This window comes from Dendrobium catenatum, unplaced genomic scaffold, assembly GCF_001605985.2.
Source record: "Dendrobium catenatum unplaced genomic scaffold, ASM160598v2 fragScaff_scaffold_1656, whole genome shotgun sequence".
In the NCBI taxonomy this organism is placed as follows: domain Eukaryota; kingdom Viridiplantae; phylum Streptophyta; class Magnoliopsida; order Asparagales; family Orchidaceae; genus Dendrobium; species Dendrobium catenatum.
Genome location: NW_021320118.1, coordinates 577,577 through 600,221, shown reverse-complemented (window position 1 = coordinate 600,221; position 22,645 = coordinate 577,577). Strand labels below are relative to the sequence as shown.

At 33.2% G+C, this 22,645-nt stretch overlaps 1 pseudogene; it reads right to left on the bottom strand.

Annotated features, from left to right (window-relative positions):
- Window positions 1-18,502: 18,502 nt before the first annotated feature.
- Window positions 18,503-18,677, bottom strand: LOC114581330 (annotated as a pseudogene).
- Between the last annotated feature and the right edge of the window lie 3,968 nt (window positions 18,678-22,645).

The following is a 22,645-nucleotide window of genomic DNA, read 5'->3' as shown; positions in this document are numbered from 1 at the left end:
CCGATTTTCAAAACCTTGACAAAAATAAAAAAAAATTGTACTAAAACTCTGTTTTAGAAAACAATAAAAAAGAAGTCTCAAATGAAGCCTAAATTTAATTTTAATTTTTTTTTAATTCCACTGTAATTGATATTCATGCCCCATTTTTATGATGTATCAATTTTTTAAGTTGCATATAGGCTATAGCTTAATAATAAATTCTAAAAGAATATTATTCAATAAAATATATATTTTAACTTGAAATAATTTAATGGAACGCAAATTATATGCAATTGAATTTATCGCATCAATTTTATATAATTATATTTTCTGAAACATTCTCTATATTTCCGTGTGAACTCTCAATATAAATATCAGAGCTTCCTCCATAGTGATGCTTGGATCTCCCCTTCCTCTCCCCCTTTCAAAACCATGGGACTTTCTCTCGCTTCACCCCCTCCTCTCTTTTCCTCTATTGAGAAGAATAGTAGAATTAAGATGGCCTGTGAGCCATTAGAGCAGCAAGATGGATTTTTTAGTGGAGAAGTCTCCTTTGTTAGCAAGAAGAACTTCCCCAGTACGGAGCTGGAAAGTAGAGAACACGAAACTAGACTTTCCAAACTATGTTCCAGAGGACACTGGAGACCAGCTGAGGATGCCGAGCTTAAGAAACTTGTCGCTCTTTACGGCCCTCAAAACTGGAATCTTATTGCTGAAAAGCTAGAAGGAAGATCAGGTCTTTATCAAACAAAAAAAAAAACTCTTTTTTTTATCTCTTTTGAGATGAATTCTAATGGCTTCCAACATTTTGATTGCAGGCAAGAGCTGCAGGCTGAGATGGTACAATCAATTAGACCCGAGGATTAACAGGAACGCCTTTACTAAAGAGGAAGAACAAAGGCTTCTTTCAGCTCATAAATGCTATGGAAACAAGTGGGCTCTCATAGCTAGACTTTTCCCTTGGAGGACTGATAACGCTGTGAAGAATCACTGGCATGTTATTATGGCCAGGAGGCAAAGGGTGAAATCTGATGCTTATAGAAGGAGAAAGCAGTCAAATTCGAGCTGTATAAAAAGCTCTTGCATTTCTGGTTCAACCATTACCAGTAATAAGGATGAGTTTGTCGCTGCTTGCACTGACCTCTCCCTCAGTTCCTCTTTCACCAGTACTAGTTTCCACCAGTACAGTTATAAGAACCCAATTGAATATCTCATTGGTATGATCTCCCGTTATAAGTATTTCTCTCTGATCTTTGTTTTGCTTCGTTAATAGTTGATAGTGAACTATATTTGTAAGGCTTTATTTGATCTTAATGCTTTATCATTGAACATTTGTAGGTTCTGATGGAAAACTGGTGGCTGGAAGAACTGATCATTCTGACAATTCTGATCCAGAATTTGAGTCCTCGTTAACAGAGCCAATGATCAATCAGAATATAAACAACTTCTTCCTCAAGAACACAGATCATAAGAAGAAGAAGATTAAGTTGCCCTTCATTGATTTCTTAGGTGTTGGAGCAAAATAGAAAAATGTTCTTTGTTGCTTCAAAAGCAAACAAAAGACAGGTGTGATGCTTTTTCTGTTCATGTGAGAGAGAGTAAGGCAAGTTCGAGTTGTAAGAAACTTTCAATAATCCAAGCTTTTTAAGGGTCCTTTTTTCACAGGTTCCTGTTGCAGGAATCTATCGATCCTTTGGCTTTTTTTCGAGGAAAAAAAAGTATCTTCAATAAAATTTCAATTTAAAATGATATCTTACTCTTCATATTCAGCATCTTGACTCATCTTATTTCAAGCATTTAAACACAAAGTTATTTTATGTGGATATAATAACAAATCATCATTTTTTTTTTAAATATATTTTCTATGTAAACTGGCAAGTGAATGAGCCTTGAACCAATACAAAGTTCGTAGATTTTGTTCAGATTCTGTATCAATTGATCCATTGCTGTTTCAACCAGTTGACTGATTAATTTGGTATTTAAAGGAATTTTTAGTTAATAATTCTGCTAATTAAGAATATTTTCCAGTCCTGCCACCCTAATCTCCTATCACAATTCCTCAATCATGTTCATGTTCATGCCTCTAGTCGCGGCCTCCACTAGATCCGGCAAACCACCGCTGGCATGAACTTGGCCAATGGAAGTAACCGACCTCTTCGATCCCTCCTCATGTCCAACAAGTGTCTAGTAAGATCTATTAACTTCATTAATATAGTGCTTGATGATGCAAATAGGAAAATTTATGTCTTAAATATATAAAACCCTAAAATTTGTGGATGTTGATATTACCAAAAAGTATAGCGACAAAGTCTGGTTAAGATCAGAAATTTTGGAGAATGTTCAAATGGTTGAGATGTAGGAGTTTTCATCCTTTTGTGATTCTTGTAAACGTATTGGGCATATTAAGGATGAATGTCGTACCCAGTATATTGTCCTACCAATTGTTCCGTCTATTACTTCTAATCCTTCTAAGATTGAGGAGAATGTTGTTGGGAATGCATTTGTTCTTTTGAATAAGGATATCTTAGGTGGAAATGTGGTTGATGTTCCTCTTATTATTAATTCTCTTAATAATTCTGATGGGAAAGCTATTGTTGTGAAGGATAATTTGCTTACTGTTATTATTCCTAATTCTACTCTTGCTTTGTCTGTTAATAATTTGGTGGTGGAAGATGTTAATGATGTTAATGAGTTGCTGACTGATTCACTTTTGGGGGGTATTGGTGATCCGTTAGGCACTAGTGGAGAGGATTGTGCGGTCTCTACTCATTCTAGAATTGATGTGGTTCTTATTGTGGGGGATGATTTGTCGACTGTTGTAGGGGCTGATCAATTGATCATGTATGTGACTACTAATTGTGTGATCCAGGTGAGTGTTACGGAGGTATTAGAAGCTGATAATTGTTTGATAAACGTCAGTTCTAGTCTCGTTTTGTGTGATATTGGAAATGAATATGCTGCTATTATGAATTCTTGTGGTAATTGTTTTTCTTATGATCCTGTGGATTGTAACTTTGTTGTTTCTATGACTGCTATGGTTTCTGATGTGCATGTGGAATGTGATGATAATGTTGTTGTTGCAATGGGTTTGACTGGTAACTTGAGGGGGATGGATAAGGTGCCTTTTATCGATGTGCCAATTGAGCTTATTTCTTCTAATGAATTGAAGGTCAAATTGTCTTCAAATGTGATTAAAAATAGTGTAGACCAATCAGATTGGCTAGATGGGCTCTGTGGGGAAGCTAGAGAGGGTTTGGATGAGCCGTCAGAGGAGTTTCATGACTTAAATAGTTTAAATGTGAGTAGTAAAATTCATAAAAGCTTTTCTCATTGTGGAAGTAAGCGAAGTAGGCGAAAATCGAGGAAGAGGTAATCTTCTTCTGGTTGGTTGTATGTGTGCTGAGTTTTTTTTTTTTTGCTCAACTTAGGGAATTTGTTCTCCGTTGGATTTATGGTGGTTTTGGTTGTGTGGTAGATGTCTTGTAGACTTTTATTATGCTTGCACATTTTTGTCTTTCTCTTCCTCCTTTTTATTTTTTTGTAGGAACTACTTTGTAGGATGCAGGGGCTAGTTTTTGGTGGCTTTGGAGCTTCTGTTGTATGTTTTTTAATTGGTTTTGATTTTTTTTTTTTTTTGTAATTAGTTGGTTTCTGATGCTCATAGGTTTTGATTAAATTGTTGTATTTTACATGGCTTTGGAACATTTAAGAACTTGAAACCATGTTTTATTATTAACGCGTAGACCTCTTCTGTGGGGTTTTAATTTAAAAAAAAAAAAATCTTTACAACCAATTAACCTTCTTATGTATTTATGATCAAATTGAGTGACTCAATGAAATGAATCCAACTAGCCTAAGATTATTTGATTTAGACATCATTAAGATACTCAAATATTGAATAAGCAATATATGTTAAAGGGGATCAAAATGGCAATTTGTTTGAGTATTGTAGATTATAGCAAAATTCACAACAATGTATCTCTTAAAAATTTATAAATAATGCCTCATTTTCTGTGGGAGGGAGATTCATGAGTTGAGAGAGCTAAGAAATTCTATTATATTTTTCAGTGATCTCTACCATCAACATTCTCTATCGTTAGACTTCTATCATCTAACTTTTATTTCTTGACAATGAACATTTAAACTTATTATTTTGTTTTGATTATAAAATTTTAATTTTAATTATAAAACTTTTAAACTTACCTCATAAATTATGAATATAATTATAAAATTTTAAAATAAAAAACAATTTTTATACCTATGTAGACTTAGGTAGGAAAACTTTGCAAGGCTCATATGTTTCACTTAGATTTTATTTGTTTTATTTGAGACAACTTTCTTACTTTTTCTAAACCAGTTTTGTTTTAATAAAAAAATTTTGCTCAAAAAATAATTTGTACTAAAAAATTAATTTAGAAAATAGTAAGAAAGCTTTCTAAAATAAAACTTTAAATTTTATTTGAAATAATTTCCTTATATGCTATATAATAACTTTTTAAAATAAATATTTATTGAAGCCAACGAAAAAGCAGCTGCCAAAAGAACACCCATCAAAAGTAGCTTCCGGAATCATTACTTAGGTTTTGTTTGGGACGGTTTTTTTATTGCTTTTTAAAGCAGCTTCCTAGTATAAAAATTAAAATTTTTGTACAAAGAAGCTGCTTTAAGAAGCATAAAGAAAGCCGTCCCAAACGAAGCCGTAGGCTTCATTTGGGAAGACATTTTTACTGCTTCTTTAAGTCAATTTTTTAGTATAAAAATTTAAATTTTTATACTAAAAATTTACCTTAAAAAGCAATAAAAAAATCATTCCAAAAAGCTCCTTAGTGGCAAAACCCAAAGGTTTATTTGGCTGAGAAAGTCGCCGAAAAATTCATGCAATCTCAGCATATAAGACGAGAGTTCTTTAATTGCTCCCCGCTGAAATATTTTTTGATTAAATAGGTTGACATCAACGAAATAATAATAGCTCACAATAACCCACACGTTACATATGGGACAAATGAGCATACTTACAGCTGCTTGTCAAGTCACTATGTCAGCACAAATAGTTGGTAGGAGTCAAGCTATTATCTTCCGTTGCATTGGAGAAGATTTTGATAGGAGGATGTTGATCCCTATTTATATATAAATATGATAAAATTTATAACGAGCCTACAAATTAAAAAAAAAAAAAAAAAAAAAAGGGATGCAAGTCCTTAACGGGAGCTAGAGCCACTACTGCTCAAAGAGTTATATCGAAAATATAAGACAACAAAAATCAAAAACAGATATCACCAAGAAGTTAGCGCATCCAACTGAAGATGGATAACTGCAGCGACCGAACAACCACTAATGACATGCAAGAAAAAGAACAACTCCACAGAGGTAGCAGCCGGTAAAATGGGATTCAAAGAATTTGCAACCGCAATATTTAAGTTTTACACAACATCAATAGTAGCATTGATAGTATCCCCATGAATCACCAACTCAATAATCAGCATAATAAGAGTCAAAATAGTGATAGCTATATTATCCAAAGTTTTCATAACACAAGATGCATTCCCATCAATGATAGCAGGATTAGTATCAATGACAGTTATAGTCATCGGGTTAGAAGATGGCTAGAGAACCACAGTAAAATGGGGATGAAGAATATGATAGTCATCCTTCGAACTTGAGAAATTTACAATGATAGTGTTTTGGTAATGTCATGCTCAACCAAAACACATGCAACAGAGGGTCGTGAGCCTATAGAGGCAGGATTGTAAATTTTTAACGGACGACCAAACAAACATCCCAGACCATGAAGGAAACGGTGGAAGAAGAGATGTGGCCACAAATTTGAGAATGAAATCCAAATGGGGACAACAGAAGATTCCAACCCAATGTCAAATAATGGGAAAAAACTCTGCTATAGTCCAAATAATTAACTAACTTAATCAATACATGTGAATGATTCAAAAAAGTAACTGAATAATCTCCAATGAGCTTGAGATTGAAAAAAAAAATTCGGAAAGAGTTTAGGGCCGGTCTGCGATCAGAAAATTTATCAACCAATGCATATTCGAGAGGTGTTGCAAGAGCAAGGATCCCCTCTTCCGATATCCATTGTGAAGGTAAACCACATAAGGTGGTAAATTTCAGCTCAAGAAAACTTGTACGTAGCGGAAGAATTACCAAAGAAGGCATCAAGAAATGAACGCAATTTTTTCGATCCATCAAAAAATCTATGATCGTTTAAACTATTCACTGTCATTCCAACCGTGAAGGGCCAGAGATGGACGAATCGAATAAAAGATGAAAAATCCCACAAATTTTACGAAAAAGGTGTGGAGGGATAGAGAAAGCTTCCCTAAAAGCGACACTGACATAAAGTGCGCGGCCAGCGCCATCGAGAGGAGAGCTATGGGAAAACCTTGGCAGAGTTGTTTGACCGAGAGGTGTGATTAATTGCAACCCGGTATCAAATCCCAATAGATATATAAACACCTTTAATTTAAAAGTTTAGGGATTGCATAATGGTCATTACAAGTTATTGGAAACTTAATTCCTTACGTCTATTAATAATCTTCAAATTCATTAGATTGTTCTGTGTTGAATATGAATGTACGTATCGATCAATTGAGTTGTATTATTTACACATACCTCAATTTTGTTGATCGAGCTCATGAAGGGCTCTAGGGCGCGCGGCCTCCTCAAAAAAATTTCTTTTTCCGTATAGTTTTACACTTTTACAGTAGGCTTTATACATTAGAACACGGCAGTAAGTTCCAGTCATGTTAAGCTTTTCTATGTGATCAAACAATTTGTTTTGACATCTCTTAAGCTAGGCAATTTTTATGTCTAATTTTTCTCGACTTAGGACTAAAATCAAATCAAAAGATTAGTTAAGTGCATGCTGAGCTTAATCTTAAACGACTAAACTCATTTATCACAATACTTAAATACTACTTAATCATCATTAAATTTAGCACTAATTTTTTATAAGTTCAACTTTTATAAATGATCAAGTTTATCATTTTTATAATGTAAAAAGATTTAATTAAAGCAAAAAAATTAATTATAATTTTAATCATAATGATGCTTATCTATTCATAAACTCATCATTTTTCATAATTAAATAACTTTAGAATCAAATAATTCTAATCTCTATTAAAGAAAATTTAATCATTATCATATTAATATTCATAATTACTATCTTCTAATAATAAATCAACTCATATTTATAAATATCAAAATAGAATTATCTCTTAATGAAATAAAATTTTTAACTTATTTCAAATTATTATAGCATTTTATAATTTTCACCTTGCAAAGCATCTTAAACTTCGATTGGGACATCTTTTTTACAGCTTTTAAAATAGCTATAGTGAACGTAACTTTTTAAACTATTCTTGAGAATAATTTCCTCGTACAATTTTTTTAAAGAATCAAAAAAATAATAATCAAATAAAATTTTTGAATATATATAGAGAGAGAGAAAGAGAGAGAGAGAGAGTCGATCATCTCTTAAAAAAAATATATTGACAAATAAATTAGTAAAAGAAGCCTATGGCAGTATGCCTACCAAACTATTTTTCAGTTGACGTTAAGTTGACCAATTAATTTTCAGTTTTGAGTTTGTTGAACTCTTAAATTGTCATATTTAATTTTGGAAGAATCGTAAAATAACGCAAATACATTCTTCTTAAGCACCTTAGATTTGTTCTCTCTCTCTCTCTCTCACTTTTATTTGGTCGTTTTTTTTTTTTAACTTTTATCTGGTCCGGTGAACGTACGTAGAGCTACGTTCGGCCGTCACTAAGATCGCAGGCACAAAACGAGAAATATCGAGCAATACCAACAATAACGAGAAATACCATTATGTGAAGACAAAATACCGAGCAATACCGAGTAATCCCAAAAAAACAGTTTTTAGTGGTTTTAGTCTTTTAAATATCTGATATAGTATTATTAATTTTATCTTTTTTTTATATGTTAGATCCGTAAATACCTAATAAAATTACGATATTTTTGTAAATCTCCCAAATTAATATGGTTAATTTAAGCTCCAATGTAAAATTTTAATTAGTGAAGGAAATAAATACTCAATATATGAGGTTTTCATTAATATAAGACATCATGAAAATTGCTATACATAATAATAATTCTATATTCGTATGAGTTGCCACAATTTGAACTAATAAAATTTTGGTCATCAAAGAGACAATATCCTTAAAACTTATTTGATATACAAAGTACTCTCAACTAGCTTTGAAAATTAAAGCTTAGGGATAATTGTATTCAAAGCTCCTTGTTGCATCCGAAATATTCGCAGCGATATGAGTGATATAGTTTAACGTCTTAGTTTTGTATGAATATCCAATATACAAACATATAAGAGATTATGATTATAGCGTTTATAAGAGACATCATAATTTTTAAATGAAAACCCCTAAAAGAAAGAAAAGCAACGGGGCATGGCCCACTTTCAATAAATTCACTAGTGTTTGTAATTGATTACAAATGAGGCCTTTTCTTAGGAGGAAGATCTTGGCTCGATGTAGTAAATATACATCATATAAAGTGCATTATATGATGATAATTAAAAGAATCATTATTGATATGTTTGTTTGGGCGGTAGGACCATAGTCCGCGAGAAATTTATGTCTGAAGAACCGTAGTCAGATGACGGTGATCGGAAGGACCGTAGTCGACGAGCGACGGAGGTCGTGAGGACCGTAGTTGGGCGATGGTGGTTGGAAGGACCGTAGTTGTCACGACCCAACCCGACCGGAACGAATCCCTTCGCGTCGGGCCACAACAAATGTAGAAAATTCAGGATCTAGTTTTGGAATTTGCTTCAGAACTCTTACAATTATTCGAACAAATAGAAACACAGAGCTGTTATGAACTTCAAATACATATATAGAAATGCATCCACTATTTTTTTTTCTTTTTTTCATCAAAATAATCATATACAATACAGTGCATGGCTACAGACAGAAAGAACATAACAGAAAATTCATGACTGTATAAAAATCAAAAGTACAAAAATACCTAATCACTGATCAGACACAGAACTGCTACTCAAAGACTTCCTTCCCTTTCCCAGAACTTGAAAACCACACAGAAAATAAGGATGAGCTAATAGCTCAGCAAGACTATAATCGCCCATCAAAATCTCCAGAAATTCACCTCAGAAAATACATCAGAAGCAGTTATTCAAATAGCCTGTCACGACCCGACCCGACGGGGACGGATCCCGCCCGAGAAGGATCCCGATCAGCTTAACAAACTAACCAGGATCTTTCCTCTTTAAAATACTCAGATCGTCCTGGACGATCGCACTTCGTCCCGGTACGATCTGGGCTCTGGAAAATTCTCGTCCAGACGAAATTAATTATCGTCTCAGGACGACTTGGGCTCTGGAAAATTTTCGTCCAGACGATCCCACATTTCGTCCCGGACGAATTGCCCAATTTTCACAATTCTGAACAAACCTGTACCGATCGTCCCAAACGATCCAACTTCGTCCCGGACGAACCTGGAGCAGAACTGATATTACATAGCCGTACATAAATCGTCTAACAGACAGAACAGATACTTGATCAAATAGGAATCAAATCACATATACATGAATTCAAACCAGAGTGCATAACATATCTTACAAAACTTATAAAGCTTTCAAATCACAGAACAGATCGGATCGTACAAATCAGAATTCAAATCAGATAAAATCACATTTCAGATATCACATTTCACATATCACATATTCCTGACCCTGACAGAATCTCGACGGATTCTGGCCCCTTATGCCTCCCTTCCCTGACACTAACAGAATCTCGATGGATTCTGGCCCCTTATGTCTCCATTTGTGCTTACAGCACCAGAACAGAACAAATATACAGAATTTTCAGAATAGACTTATTTTTCAGATTTCTCAGATTTTCCTGACACGTACAGAATCTCAAAGGATTCTAGCCCCCTAAAACTCCCTTCTGATAGCACATCACATCAGAACATTCAATTCAGAAAATCAAATTTCATTAGAAAAATCGTTAGCGGCATAACGATAATATACGGAATTTACACAAAATTCACAGGTTCAGAAATTCATCAAATTACCACAGATAGTGTAAAACATCATTATAAGACTTTCATTGTACTGAAGTAATAATTTCAGACGTCCAGATAAATTATTATTCGATCAAAACCCCATAGAAATTAAAATACCAGATAAAAATCTTCCAGAAAATACTCAAAACGTGCACAAATATCATCTCATAAACATACCAAAAGTTACACAGTAACACTTTTATCATTACAAAATAATACCATAATTTCACTAACGGAACCAAAATTCAAAATAGAAAAGTCGTCAAAATCCTCGTTTTTTAAAATTGAGAAAGGTGGAATGTGCCTTACCTCGAGTCGGTCAACTTTTCCAACTACGACGACGGACGGAAACGGACCGAAGTCGTCCAAAAATAATTTTTCTTCTTTTTTTCCTTCTATTTTCTCTCTACTGACTTTTCTCTCTTTTCAAAAAGATCTCATTTCCATATATATCCAACCAGATCGTCCCGAATGATCCAAAATCGTCCCAGGACGATTTCCCCTTTGGACAAATTTCATTCAAACGAAATAGTTATCGTTCCTAGACCAGTTGCTCTCTGGAAAAATTTCATACGAACGAACCCCAGTTCGCCTGGGACGAACTTCTCTGTCCAGAAATTCCTCTACAACCTGTAACGATCGTCCCAGGACGATCCAACTTCATCCTAGACGATCCAAGAAGGAAAACAGCTTTCACAGTAGTAGGCCGGTGACGGTGGTCAGAAGGACCATAGTCGATGGGTGAAGGTGGTCGAAAGGATCATAGTCAGCGGGTGACGATGGTTAGAAGAACTATAGTCGCATGACGGAGGTCGGAATGACCTAAGTCGGTGGGAAACAGAGGTCATAAGGACTGTAGTCGGCGGCGATAGAGGTTGGGAGGACCGTAGTTAGTCATCTATGGTCGGAAGGATCTTAGTCATGCGACGGTGTCGAGAAGAACGTAATTGGGAGATGGTGGTCGGAAGGACTGTAGTTGGTAATCAAAGGTGATCGAAAAGACCGTAGTCGACGGGAGAAGGAATTAAAAAGGACCATAGTTGGGTGACGGTGGTCAAAAGGACCATAGTTGGGTGGTCAGAATGACCATAGTTGGGCAATGGTGGTCGGAAGGACCATAGTAGGGCGACGGACAGGCGGAAGGCCAATGGTGGTTGGGAAGAACTCCAACGGTGTTCGATGAACGAGCAAAAGTCTATAGGTAGTTGAGGAACAGGTAGAAGTTCGGCGTTGGTCTGGAAGAACTCCGACATTGGTCAAGGAGAACTCTGGCGGTGGTTGGGAAGAACTCTTGGGGTGGTTCGGAAGAATTCTAACGGTGGTCGGCAGTAAGCTCCCAAATTCTTTCCTTCTCTTCCTCTCCCTTCCTCTTCATGTGAAGAATGGGGGTTTATTTATAATTTTTTTAGAGTAGCATGGCTTGTAAAATGGGGATGATCAAAGTCAAATGGGAGTGGTTTGAATGGACGGTCGAAATTGATCCCCTTGATCGTGGACCGTTTATTGATCAATTGAATGTCTTAATGATATCTGAATTTGGTGTTCTTAAACTCGTTCGATTCGTCTCGTTGAGCCGCTCGATTTGACTATAAGCATGTCACATTTGGAATTTGTTTGGTAATTGAAATTATGCTTTGAACCCTCCAAATATACTTTGGGCCCTTAATTTGGCCTCATTTGGGCTTGAATTTGATTAATTTTGGTATCGTTGGATTCGTCTTTTCGAGGCGTTTAATACAACTATAAGTTTGCTTAAACCAGAGTTTGGATGGTCCCTAATTTAATTTTGGAAGTTTTCAATTATTAAATTTTATCTCAAAATTCATGCCCGATCAAGATAAATTTTTTTATGATATATCACCCTCAACATATTTTGAAAAAAAAAGTTGTTTCAATTATTCAAAGAGGAATATGCTTGTCATCTAGCTATTTGATTCATAGGGAATTAAATCATATAGCTCATCTTTATTCCTCATTGAGTCAACAAATTGATTTAATTGACTTAATTGATTGTTTAGTACACAATATATATATATATATATATATATTCAAAACATACATTGTAATCATCTAATATTCAAAGGCATAGACTCCAATGCCTTAATTTAAAAGCTTATTGTAATTCAATTACTCATTTTTCTTGAAATGTATCAAATTCTCACAAATAAAAAGTTGATACTAAAGGAATAAGCTTTGGTTCCATTTGTTAGTTAGATGTCATCAGGAAAGTAAGAGATCAACAGTTATTGATTTGAAGAAGAGCACAAAATATTTTAAGAAAAGATTGCCATCAACTTTGCCATTATGAAATAATTAAGTCAAAGAAATATAGATAGCCAAGCCTATGGACAAAAATATTACTATTCTAAGGAATATATTTGATTAGGCTTCTATTATTTATATTAATTGGTCATTATCAAAGAGATAAATGACATCTTCTTGGCATGATATATATATATGGTCAAATTTTTAATTAGAATATATTTCAAAAATATCAAATATATTAAAGATGACTGTAATATAAAATTTAATTAATTATAAAAATTTTATATTTTTATTGAAATAAATTCAATAATTTAAAATAAAAACATTCTAATTAATTAATCATGAGAATCAAATATAAATCTTTTCTCAATTATAATTGATATATCATCAAAAAATTATCTTGATTGATCAAGAACGAATCTTGAGATAAAATCAAGTTAGAAACTTCAAAAATTAAATTTGAGATCATCTGAACTTTGATTTCAACAAATTTATAGTCAAACTGAACGTCTAGGAAATACGAACTCAATGACACCAAATTTGACTCAAACCAAGCACAAATGAGTCCAAATTCAAGACCTGAAGCACATTTGGAAGGTTCAAACTATAATTTGGATTACAACGTTTCTAACATGACATGCTTATATTCAAATCGAGCGTCTCCACAGAAAATCCAATGAGCCCAGATCACTAAATTCTTAATAATGTAAAGAACATCAAAAATCAAACTAAAATATCCAAATCAGAAACAACATCAGCCGTGCATACAAAACCACTCCAATTTCCCTTATTTTCCTTGTATTATTAGGACATGCCACCTAAAAATCTATAAATTAGATCCCTCATTTTTTCATAAAAGGGGCCCAGCAAAGGGAGTGCAATATATATATGAGATCTCTCTGTCCACCTAGCTCCTCCTAGACCACCATCTGACTTCCCTAGACCACCGCTTGACCATGGACTTCGCCGAAGCCACTCCCGCAGGAGCCACCCAAACTAACGCCGGGCTTCCACCCGCCAAACATGCATCGACCTGCACCGACTTCTGTGTTCACTAGATTTTAACCAGAGCGGTTGATATTTACTAGATCGCCTCTAAGATTATTTCAGTCACCATAATCTACTCAAACACACAGTGGAGTCATTTCAAACAGGCGTGCACCCAATAGTGTGTTTCTTTTTCTTTTTATAGGTTTTACCACGGAAAGAAAATAACTTGATGTTAACATGTTTGGTGATGGATATCTAACATGCTTTGAGACATAAAATTATGACATCTACCGCCGATATATTCTAGCCTGCAACCAATAATAGTGTTCACCATCACATAAGATTTAGATGAACATCGTAATGCCCATTTTCTATTGTTGGTGCATACATAAATTTTCATACTAAGAAATAATATAAATAAATAAATCTACTAGACAATGATGAATACCTACCGGTATATAGACAATATTATCCATTATATAAACATTAATCAGCCCCAGCAGTTTGAATATGCGCTCCGTTTGGCGCGTTACGCTTCTATTAGATCCTCTCATCAATCTTACTTCAAAGCTACGTTGATATGCTTTTGTGAAGACCTTTTTTTTTTGATTATTCATGAAATAAGACAGAATGCACGATATAATTTATAAAAAATATCATGCGTGGTTAGATAAATATCACCCATTAATTAAGAATGCGAAGAAAGCTCTTCCTTTTTAAGTAATTTAATAACATTTGAAAAACTTGGCTTTTCTTACGGGAACCGATTTTTGGCTATATTCTTAAACATTTTTAAGTAAAAAATTTAAATTTTTTGATTTAAAAATCTACTTTGAAACAAGTAACAATAAAAAATACCCGACCAAAATGAAACACGAAACTTTATTTGACGATGATTTTCTATATAAACAGTTAAATTTTGTACTAGAATCGATTAGAGAATAAAAAAGTTGTTGCCAAACGGAAACCTAAAATGTAGGTCTTATATATATAAATTTTTCAAAAGTTATTTAAATAAAAATTGCTAATTTTTAATTAATCTACGCGTATACTGTCATTATCAAGAAAAAGAGAAAGCGAAGAAGCATTTCTGCATGAAAAAATCTAAAAAAGGGTCGTATATATAAAAAATATTGATCGACGCTGATCATATATTAATAAAAAAATGAGGTGGTTTTTTGATAAGGGTAGTGTGGATTTAGGCTTCTAAGGATTTTTTTAAATATATAATTAATGATTTAGCTATAAAATGGGAGAAGCATTAAAAATGTAAGAAAAAATTATGTGATATAACATAATATAATTATATTGTGAAGTTTTTCGAATATTAAATTTATTTTTTAAAATAGTGCTGATATAAACATTTATATTATAACGTTAAGACTTAAAACAAATTTAATTTTAATAGTAAAATTATATACGGCATATTCTAAATTAAATGTTTTTTAAGAAATATATTAGAATATGACTTAAATCTTTAGGAATAGCTTTTTAAATTTAAAATTATGGTCCTTTGTTATTTAAATATTATGATTATATTATTATAATAATAATAAATATATTTCATCTTAAAATATGTGATAAAATAATAAATATTAAGATAGCTTTATATATATATATATATAATAATATATATATATATATAGATAATATAGAATTGAAAGATAAATGTTACGATAAAATATAAATTCATAATGATAGTTTTTAATTAAAATAATAGAAAAATAAATATTATAAAATAAAAATTTCTTTTAGATGTCTAATGTTATTATATAACTTTTCATACCCATAATCATAAACATATATTGATAGATTTATAGAAATAGCCTAAAATTTTTATTTATTTATATCTCTAACACTTATTTTTTTTATTTAATAAAATAAAACCTAAATTGATATATCATATTAAAAATATCATTAATTTTAACTTATTTAAAATAAAAAATATATTTTGATATAATTTAACATTAACGTGATATATTAATATATATATATATATATGTATATATATCCCAAAATATCCCAAATTACATGTTTTATATTTATGGAGCACATTCTAATTAAAATTTAATGCAACTAACCTTTGTCAATTGGTTGGAGCTTTAGCTATAATCAAGACATATTTGGTTTAAAATTTAGCTTAATTGACTCAAAATTAAAAATATATGTATATATAAATAAATAAAATTGAATCATTAGCATACCTTGACCTACTTTTTTCATACAAATGCCGTGTACTCCGTACGTGGACAAGTTAAGCTGTGAAACTCCTTAAGTAAAAGAAAGCTTATAAACACTAAACATTTAGGCGTATTTTGGTATAATGGTTGGAATTTTCATAATAAACTCTGCAGTTAAGCATGCTCATCCCAGAGCAATTCTAGGATGAGTGACCTTAGGAAGTTACACCAACAGGACAAAATCGTGAGGCTCTTAAGCCAAAGCGGCTAATATCTTGATAGTTAAGAATTTGGGCTGTTACAAATTGTATCAGAGAATTACACCAGCCAGAAGATGGGAGCTAAATGTCATGCAAGACAATATGTTATATCATGGGAGCCACCTCTTTAACCCTGTATGAGATAAAGTGCGACATGAAGTGAGCCACCACTTGAACTTGTAGGGGCCACCTCTAAAGTCCTATCTACCTGGTGGATGATTATGGGATAGATATGTTGATAATGGCATCAATTTCTTATGTGGGGGAGATTGTGAAACCCCTTAAGCAAAAGAAAGTTAAACTCTAAATATCGAGGAGCCTTTTGGTGTAATTGCATGAATTTCAGTAAAAAAACTCCAAAGTTAAGCGTGCTCATCCTAGAGCAATTCTGAGATGGGTATGAGAGCAATTCTTGGATGGGTGATCTACTGGGAAGTTATATCAAACAAGACAAAATCGTGAGGCTCTTAAGCCAAAGCATAAAATATCTCGATAGTTAAAATTTTGGCCTGTTACACAAGCTAGATTGGCACTTTGTCACACCAACCCAAATCATGTAATTAATCACCATTAGAAATAATGATTAAAACTAATCACATCGATTAAGATGTTTAGGATCCTATCATTTTTTTTTGCGAAGATATATAATTTTGGCCAATTAAGACAAATTCACACGTACATCACATACGCAAAACTTAAATTCAAGACCTCTTAGGCCTTGTTTGGGACGGCTTTTCTACTGCTACTTAAAACAGCTTTTTAGTACAAAAATTTTATTTTTTGTACTAAAAATTTATTTTATGAAACAGTAAGAAAGTAATTCCAAATAAAATTTAGTTGATAGCCAAAACTCACAACCATCATACCTAGGCATCCCATATTTCATTGTATACACATTAGCAACATATTTCTTTCACAACTGAAACCAATCAGAATATAGAATTCTTTTTTGAGAAATAATTAATGCAGAGTTCTAATTTTCACAAAAAAAAAAATTCATGCAATCAGAGAGAAAGTCAAAAAGACAAAATCCTCTCAGATTCGTTTTTTGATCTCCTGTTATTTTACAATAAGAGTCTCTCTGTTGTAACACCTTTGTTTTCTAATGGATCAGGCTAAGTCACCAAATATATCTTATTTATGATTTAACTTTAACAATAATTATAATTATTTTTAATTTTTTATGCAAACTTGAGGTTCTCAACATTCCAAGAAGACAAAAACTTAACGTCATTTCTTCAGAATATTAATTAATCTGACAATAAAATAGGGGAATTCACCTCAGTTAAAACTGGCCTAATCAAAGAAAGTTTAACTAAAAAAATTGTTAATGACAAACCTAAATCATCAGTTAATTTAATATTTTCAACAATACTACTTCATCAAGAGGGGGGTTATTATTATTATTATTATTATCATCATTATTATTTATTTTTAATAGAAGCATAACTAATCACCTTTATATTATTATTTATCTCTTTATTGTTTTGAAACTTGTAAAATAAACTTATATGAAACTTATAAGAATAATTAATCACCTTCATAAATCCTCTTTAATTAAAATTTACTAAGAAATGCCACATAAGATATACTAATAATATTGTATTTTTGTAAATTATTTGATGTTTACTATTTACTTTTTAATCCTTTTTCATTAAATCTCTTTTTTATTTATGCATTTTCTTCTCTTTGTTAAACATGCACAAATTAACTAAATTTATTTTTGCCTCTCCCATAAGATATTATTAATATTGTCTTTTATTATTTTTTTTAAAGTCATTTAATTTAAAAAAATCTTAAACTAATAGCATTTTTTTTCTTTTGACTCGGCCATTTTATATCTCATTTTTACAATAATGTCCACCCAACCTATCATATAAGTAATTAAATTTTAAAAGTTTCTCTCTCTTGGCTTCTGGTGGATTGGTCGTTGACTTCGTCCGGAGAGACTCTTCGTAGTTTGCTTTTCTTTTCAATTGCTTGGTTTTGTATAGTTTGAATCAACGGTCTATACATTTTATTTCAATTATTGTATTTTAGAGGGCAATTGATTCTGTAAGAACTTGTAACCTTCTTTTTTTATCAACGTGTCAGCCTCTTCTGTGAGTTTGACCAAAAAAAAAGTTTACCCGGCAATATTCTTTGCTAGGCAACAAAATGACATAGAATGATGCGATTACATTTGTCTGTGAGTTTAGCCAAAATAAGAAGGTGCTTATATAGTGATTAAGAATATATATTTCATTAAAATTTGAAGTCAAACATTAAGAATAAAATAAAAGGAAAAAACAGTGGAAATTAAACCAAATGTTGTGAATTACACCGATTGAAAACTACGTGAGAATCATTGAAACATTAGCGCTAACAAACCACATAACCCGTTGGAGCTGCTAATTAAGACTGATTCAATCCAATTATATAGTTGATGTGTTTTAATAAGTACCTCTCAGCATTTTTGTCTTAGGAACACAAAGACATCAAATAAGATATGTAAAAAGACAATAAAGTGGTTTGAGTTGGCTTTAATTTTTGAATTGTTTACGTGAGTGCCTTATTTTCATGTTCATTCGTTGGGATAATTTTTTGTCACTATTATTTTGTTGATTTTATAAAATTTTTGTGATAGAAAGTTGTTCCAAACGAAGCCTAAATTTTGAAAACATGATGGCAAAAGTGATGATTGATAAGTTCAAGAACAAAGAGCATCCTTCATGAATGAGCAAATAAAGGGATAGAGGGATCAGTAAGCAGGGGTGTGCCAGGCTCATGCAGTAGTGCGACGCCTAAGAGCCCCATTAGCAAGCTACTGAGATGGGCTCTTCTCTAACAAAAATTAATTTAATATCATAGTGGGCCGATGGCCCACATACCATATATTAAACTTATAAGAACATATACTATACTCAAAGAAGATTCGAGTTAGATTTGGATCAACATAAGAAATTAAAAATATATACATTATAAGCTTTGGATTAACTCAAAAGTTATGACTTAACTATTTGATCCTTCTTTTATATTTTTTTTGATAAGAACCACTATTAAATTATAATATTTTATTATTTTTAGATGATGTGTCCAAAGTAGATAATTGTATTCAAATTGAGTAATTTTGTCCGTGCCAAACTGTGTTGACACTAATTTGACAATTTTTGAGTGTTTTTCATATCATGTCAGGCTATGTTCGGATTTGATAAAATGTATTTGACCTGAGATTTTCAACCCATTTAATAAATAGCATAGATTCATGTTAAAATATTATGTCGAGCCATTTTCGGATGAAATTCAAATATGGTGTGCAAACACAACGAAAAATCAAATCAGAAATCACACAACCAACAACACAAAGAACACAACGATTTATGTGGTTTGATGAAGATGCGTACATCCACGGAGAGAATATGATGATTTCACTATGTTTGAGAAAATAGGATTACATAAGATCTCTAGCTCTCTCTTTTGCTTACAACAGCTCTGAAACTCCATTATTTATAGATTTGGGGCAAACAAAATAAGAAAAAAGTTTTCTTAATCTAATCTCCAAACAAATTACTTATTTAGAGTAATAATCAACTCTATAATCAATTACAATACGAGCCATCAAAACTTTTCAAATTAAGGCTAATCTATATTTGAAAATATTTCCAAATCAACAAAATCTAATTGTAAGCTCAAATGGACACCCCCAAAATAGCTAATCCCCGGATCATTTTTGTTCCAATAAAGCATTTTTTTAGTCTAATTAATCAATCATTATTAAAAAAGAAGTGTAATGGTGAATTATTAAAAAAAAAGGTGCATTAGCAGAAGTAGTGCACATATATTTTTCCCAAAAATGCAAAATGGTGCTGTCGCTTGAAATTGAAAGGAAGCAACCAGCAAAATAATCGAAATTAGCATTTGGCTGTCCCATATATAGCACAAAGAAAGCAAGGTGTTAGACTAAGGTTTCGTCTGGGACGGCTTGAAGTGTAATGGTGAATTATTAAAAAAAAAGGTGCATTAGCAGAAGTAGTGCACATATATTTTTCCCAAAAATGCAAAATGGTGCTGTCGCTTGAAATTGAAAGGAAGCAACCAGCAAAATAATCGAAATTAGCATTTGGCTGTCCCATATATAGCACAGAGAAAGCAAGGTGTTAGACTAAGGTTTCGTTTGGGACGACTTTCTTAATGCTTCTTAAAATAGTTTTTTAATATAAAAATATAAGTTTTTGTATTTGAAAACTAATTTAAGAAGAAGTAAGAAAAACATCTCAAATAAAGTCTAAAAACAACTTCTCCGTAAATTTTGATTCTTTTGACCTTATAACATGGATCCTCAATTTTTCTCCTTATAAAAAAAGGAGAGCATTTTTTTATGTATTTTCTAAAAATAGAATTATAATTCTCTTCCTAATCAACAATAATAAAATTTACAATAACAGTCTCAAAATAATCCCTAGGAGTTTATGTTCCTCTAACTTAGTCCCTCGATTATAAAAAAAAATTAATCAAAATGGTCTCTCATGTATGTTGTAATTATGAAATTCATATGGGGTAGATAGTTAGCCTCAAAGTTGAATGCAAATGAGCTCTTCTAGGGTTTCTTGTTCGTGCCGTCTCCTTCGTCGCTGCGTTCTTCTCTGGGCTTCTTAGGGAAGTTTCCCGCCCTATTTTTTTTTAGTTTCCGTTGATTTTCTATTTTTATGGAGGGTAAACGACTTCTGGATCTTGAATTTTTGACGGGAAATCCCTCTTCTCGATCTTTTCGTGAGGCTTTAGTGGTTTCCTCTCATTGTTCGAACTCTACTTTCCCTGATCTTAAGATCTCGTCTTTTCGGGGGTTGTCATCGCTTTAGATTTCGGATGAGTGCAGCTCCCTTTGAGTTTGCGCTAGTTGGTAAATTTCCAACCCATAGACCTTCGCTCGAAGCAATTCGCAAATTTCTTTTCAATCTCAAACTCAATGGTGTCTTCTCGGTCATTGTTCTAAACCTTAAGCATGTTCTTATCAAGCTTGATAATGATATAGATTACTGCCGTGTTTTTACCCATCGCTCCTATTTTGTGAACAACTGTTTCATGAAAATTTTCAAATGGTCCCCTACCTTTGATGTTGATATTGAATCTCCTTCTATCCAAATTTGGGTTTATTTTCCTAATCTGAGACTGCACCTCTTTGCCCTGAGGATTCTATAGGGGCTTTGTTCCATGTTCGGTAGACCCCTTAAAATTGATCAGGCTACTTTCTCTGGGAGGCGGCCGTCGGTTGCTCGCATGCTGGTGGAACTGGACGTAACCAAGGTGTATCCTAATAAGATTTGGGTTGGCTCTGAGGGCTTAGGCTATATACAATCGGTTGTTATGGACCCTTTTTCCATCCTACTGTGCTCACTGTAAATTTTTAGGTCACTCAAAGCTTGAATGCCCTCTTCTCCATCCCCCGTCTAATCGTGTGGTTATTTCTCCAGTCGCTAAGGTGGCTCCAGCTAGTATGGTTAGTGATTTACCTGTTTCCTTGCCTCCTGTGGCTCCTGCGATTTTGATTAATGATAATGTTGGTTTAGCCGATGCTATTTGTGCTCCTGTTCTGTCTGTGCTTATCTAGGATGAATTAGTTTTTTTTCTAGCCTATGGGGCAGTCTTTTGAGCATACTGTTGGGGTATCCCCTATTTTGGTCGATGTGGAAGCTGGTTTGGTTTGTTCCACCATGTCTAATGTCGGTGTTCTGGGTGATCCTAATCCTATTATATCCCCTGCTAGTTCTGGGGATTTGGTGCATTTTGGTGAGGTGGTGGGTGTTGTTTCTCCTGCATTTATGTATCCTATGTCGGACTCTGGATCGAGTTGTCTTGGCATCCCATAAATGTGCAAGTGAAGTTTGTGGTGGTATTAACTCCACAATTCCTTTGTCTCGTGTTGGTATTGTGTATGCCCTATGTATTTTGGCCGACGTTGCTTCACCTAGTGTGGTGTTTGTGCATTCTGGGTCATCGGTTCCTCCTACTTTGCCGGCTGTTGAACATTTTTCCTCACCCTCTGTCTCTAACCCTGTGACGCCTACTGTTCCTATGCCTGACCTTTTTGTTGATGTTCCTGCTAATTTAATTTCATAGGACGCATTGGTTTCTCAAGTGGGTGTCAATTCGGGGGAGAGTGTGAGATTGCAAATTGACAGGCTTCAATGTTCGTCAGATTCCTGTTCGGAGGCTAGTGGAGATGAAAAACCTGTGGATGAATTTGTTGTGCAGCCTGACGGACTTGTTATGTCGGTTTCCTCTCGTGGGAGGGTTAGACATGGTAGGGGTCGGAGATGATTTTCATTGGTCTCTTGCTTTACTTGGTAGCCGTTATGAGTTATTTTTTAATTGTGGTGGTTGGTGTTTTGCTGGAGCTTGGTTTAAATTTCAAGGATGCGATTGTTGGTTTATGGGCAATGATGTGGCTATGGCTCACTTATCTGATGCCATGGCTCGTGGCAACCTTTGGTAGTGTGTGTCTTGCTTGTTTGGTCCTTGGTGCGTTTCTGTTCTCAATCCAAATTAGATGGCCCAAGCCTGGCTTCGAAACAGTTAGAAGCCTTTGCCAAATACTGAGCCTATTGGGTTGTAAACCCCCCTTGTTTTGGTATCTCTGCAGTTTTCTTTTCTCGTCCCTTTTTTAAGTATGTTGTAACCCCCTTTTTTTGTTGTAATATATTTTGGTTTTAAAAAAAATTCAATAACAGCAATATAATATATCTATTAATTTAAAGAATCTACTGTAAACTTTTTATGTGTTTTTACATATTAATTTTCTTTTCTATTTTTATTATTTTATTCATTTGTTTATATATACGTTTCATCTATTTCTCAATTAGAGCTTCAAACAAGATGGCCCAACTTCTGTTTTTGATATAAATATTAAATAAG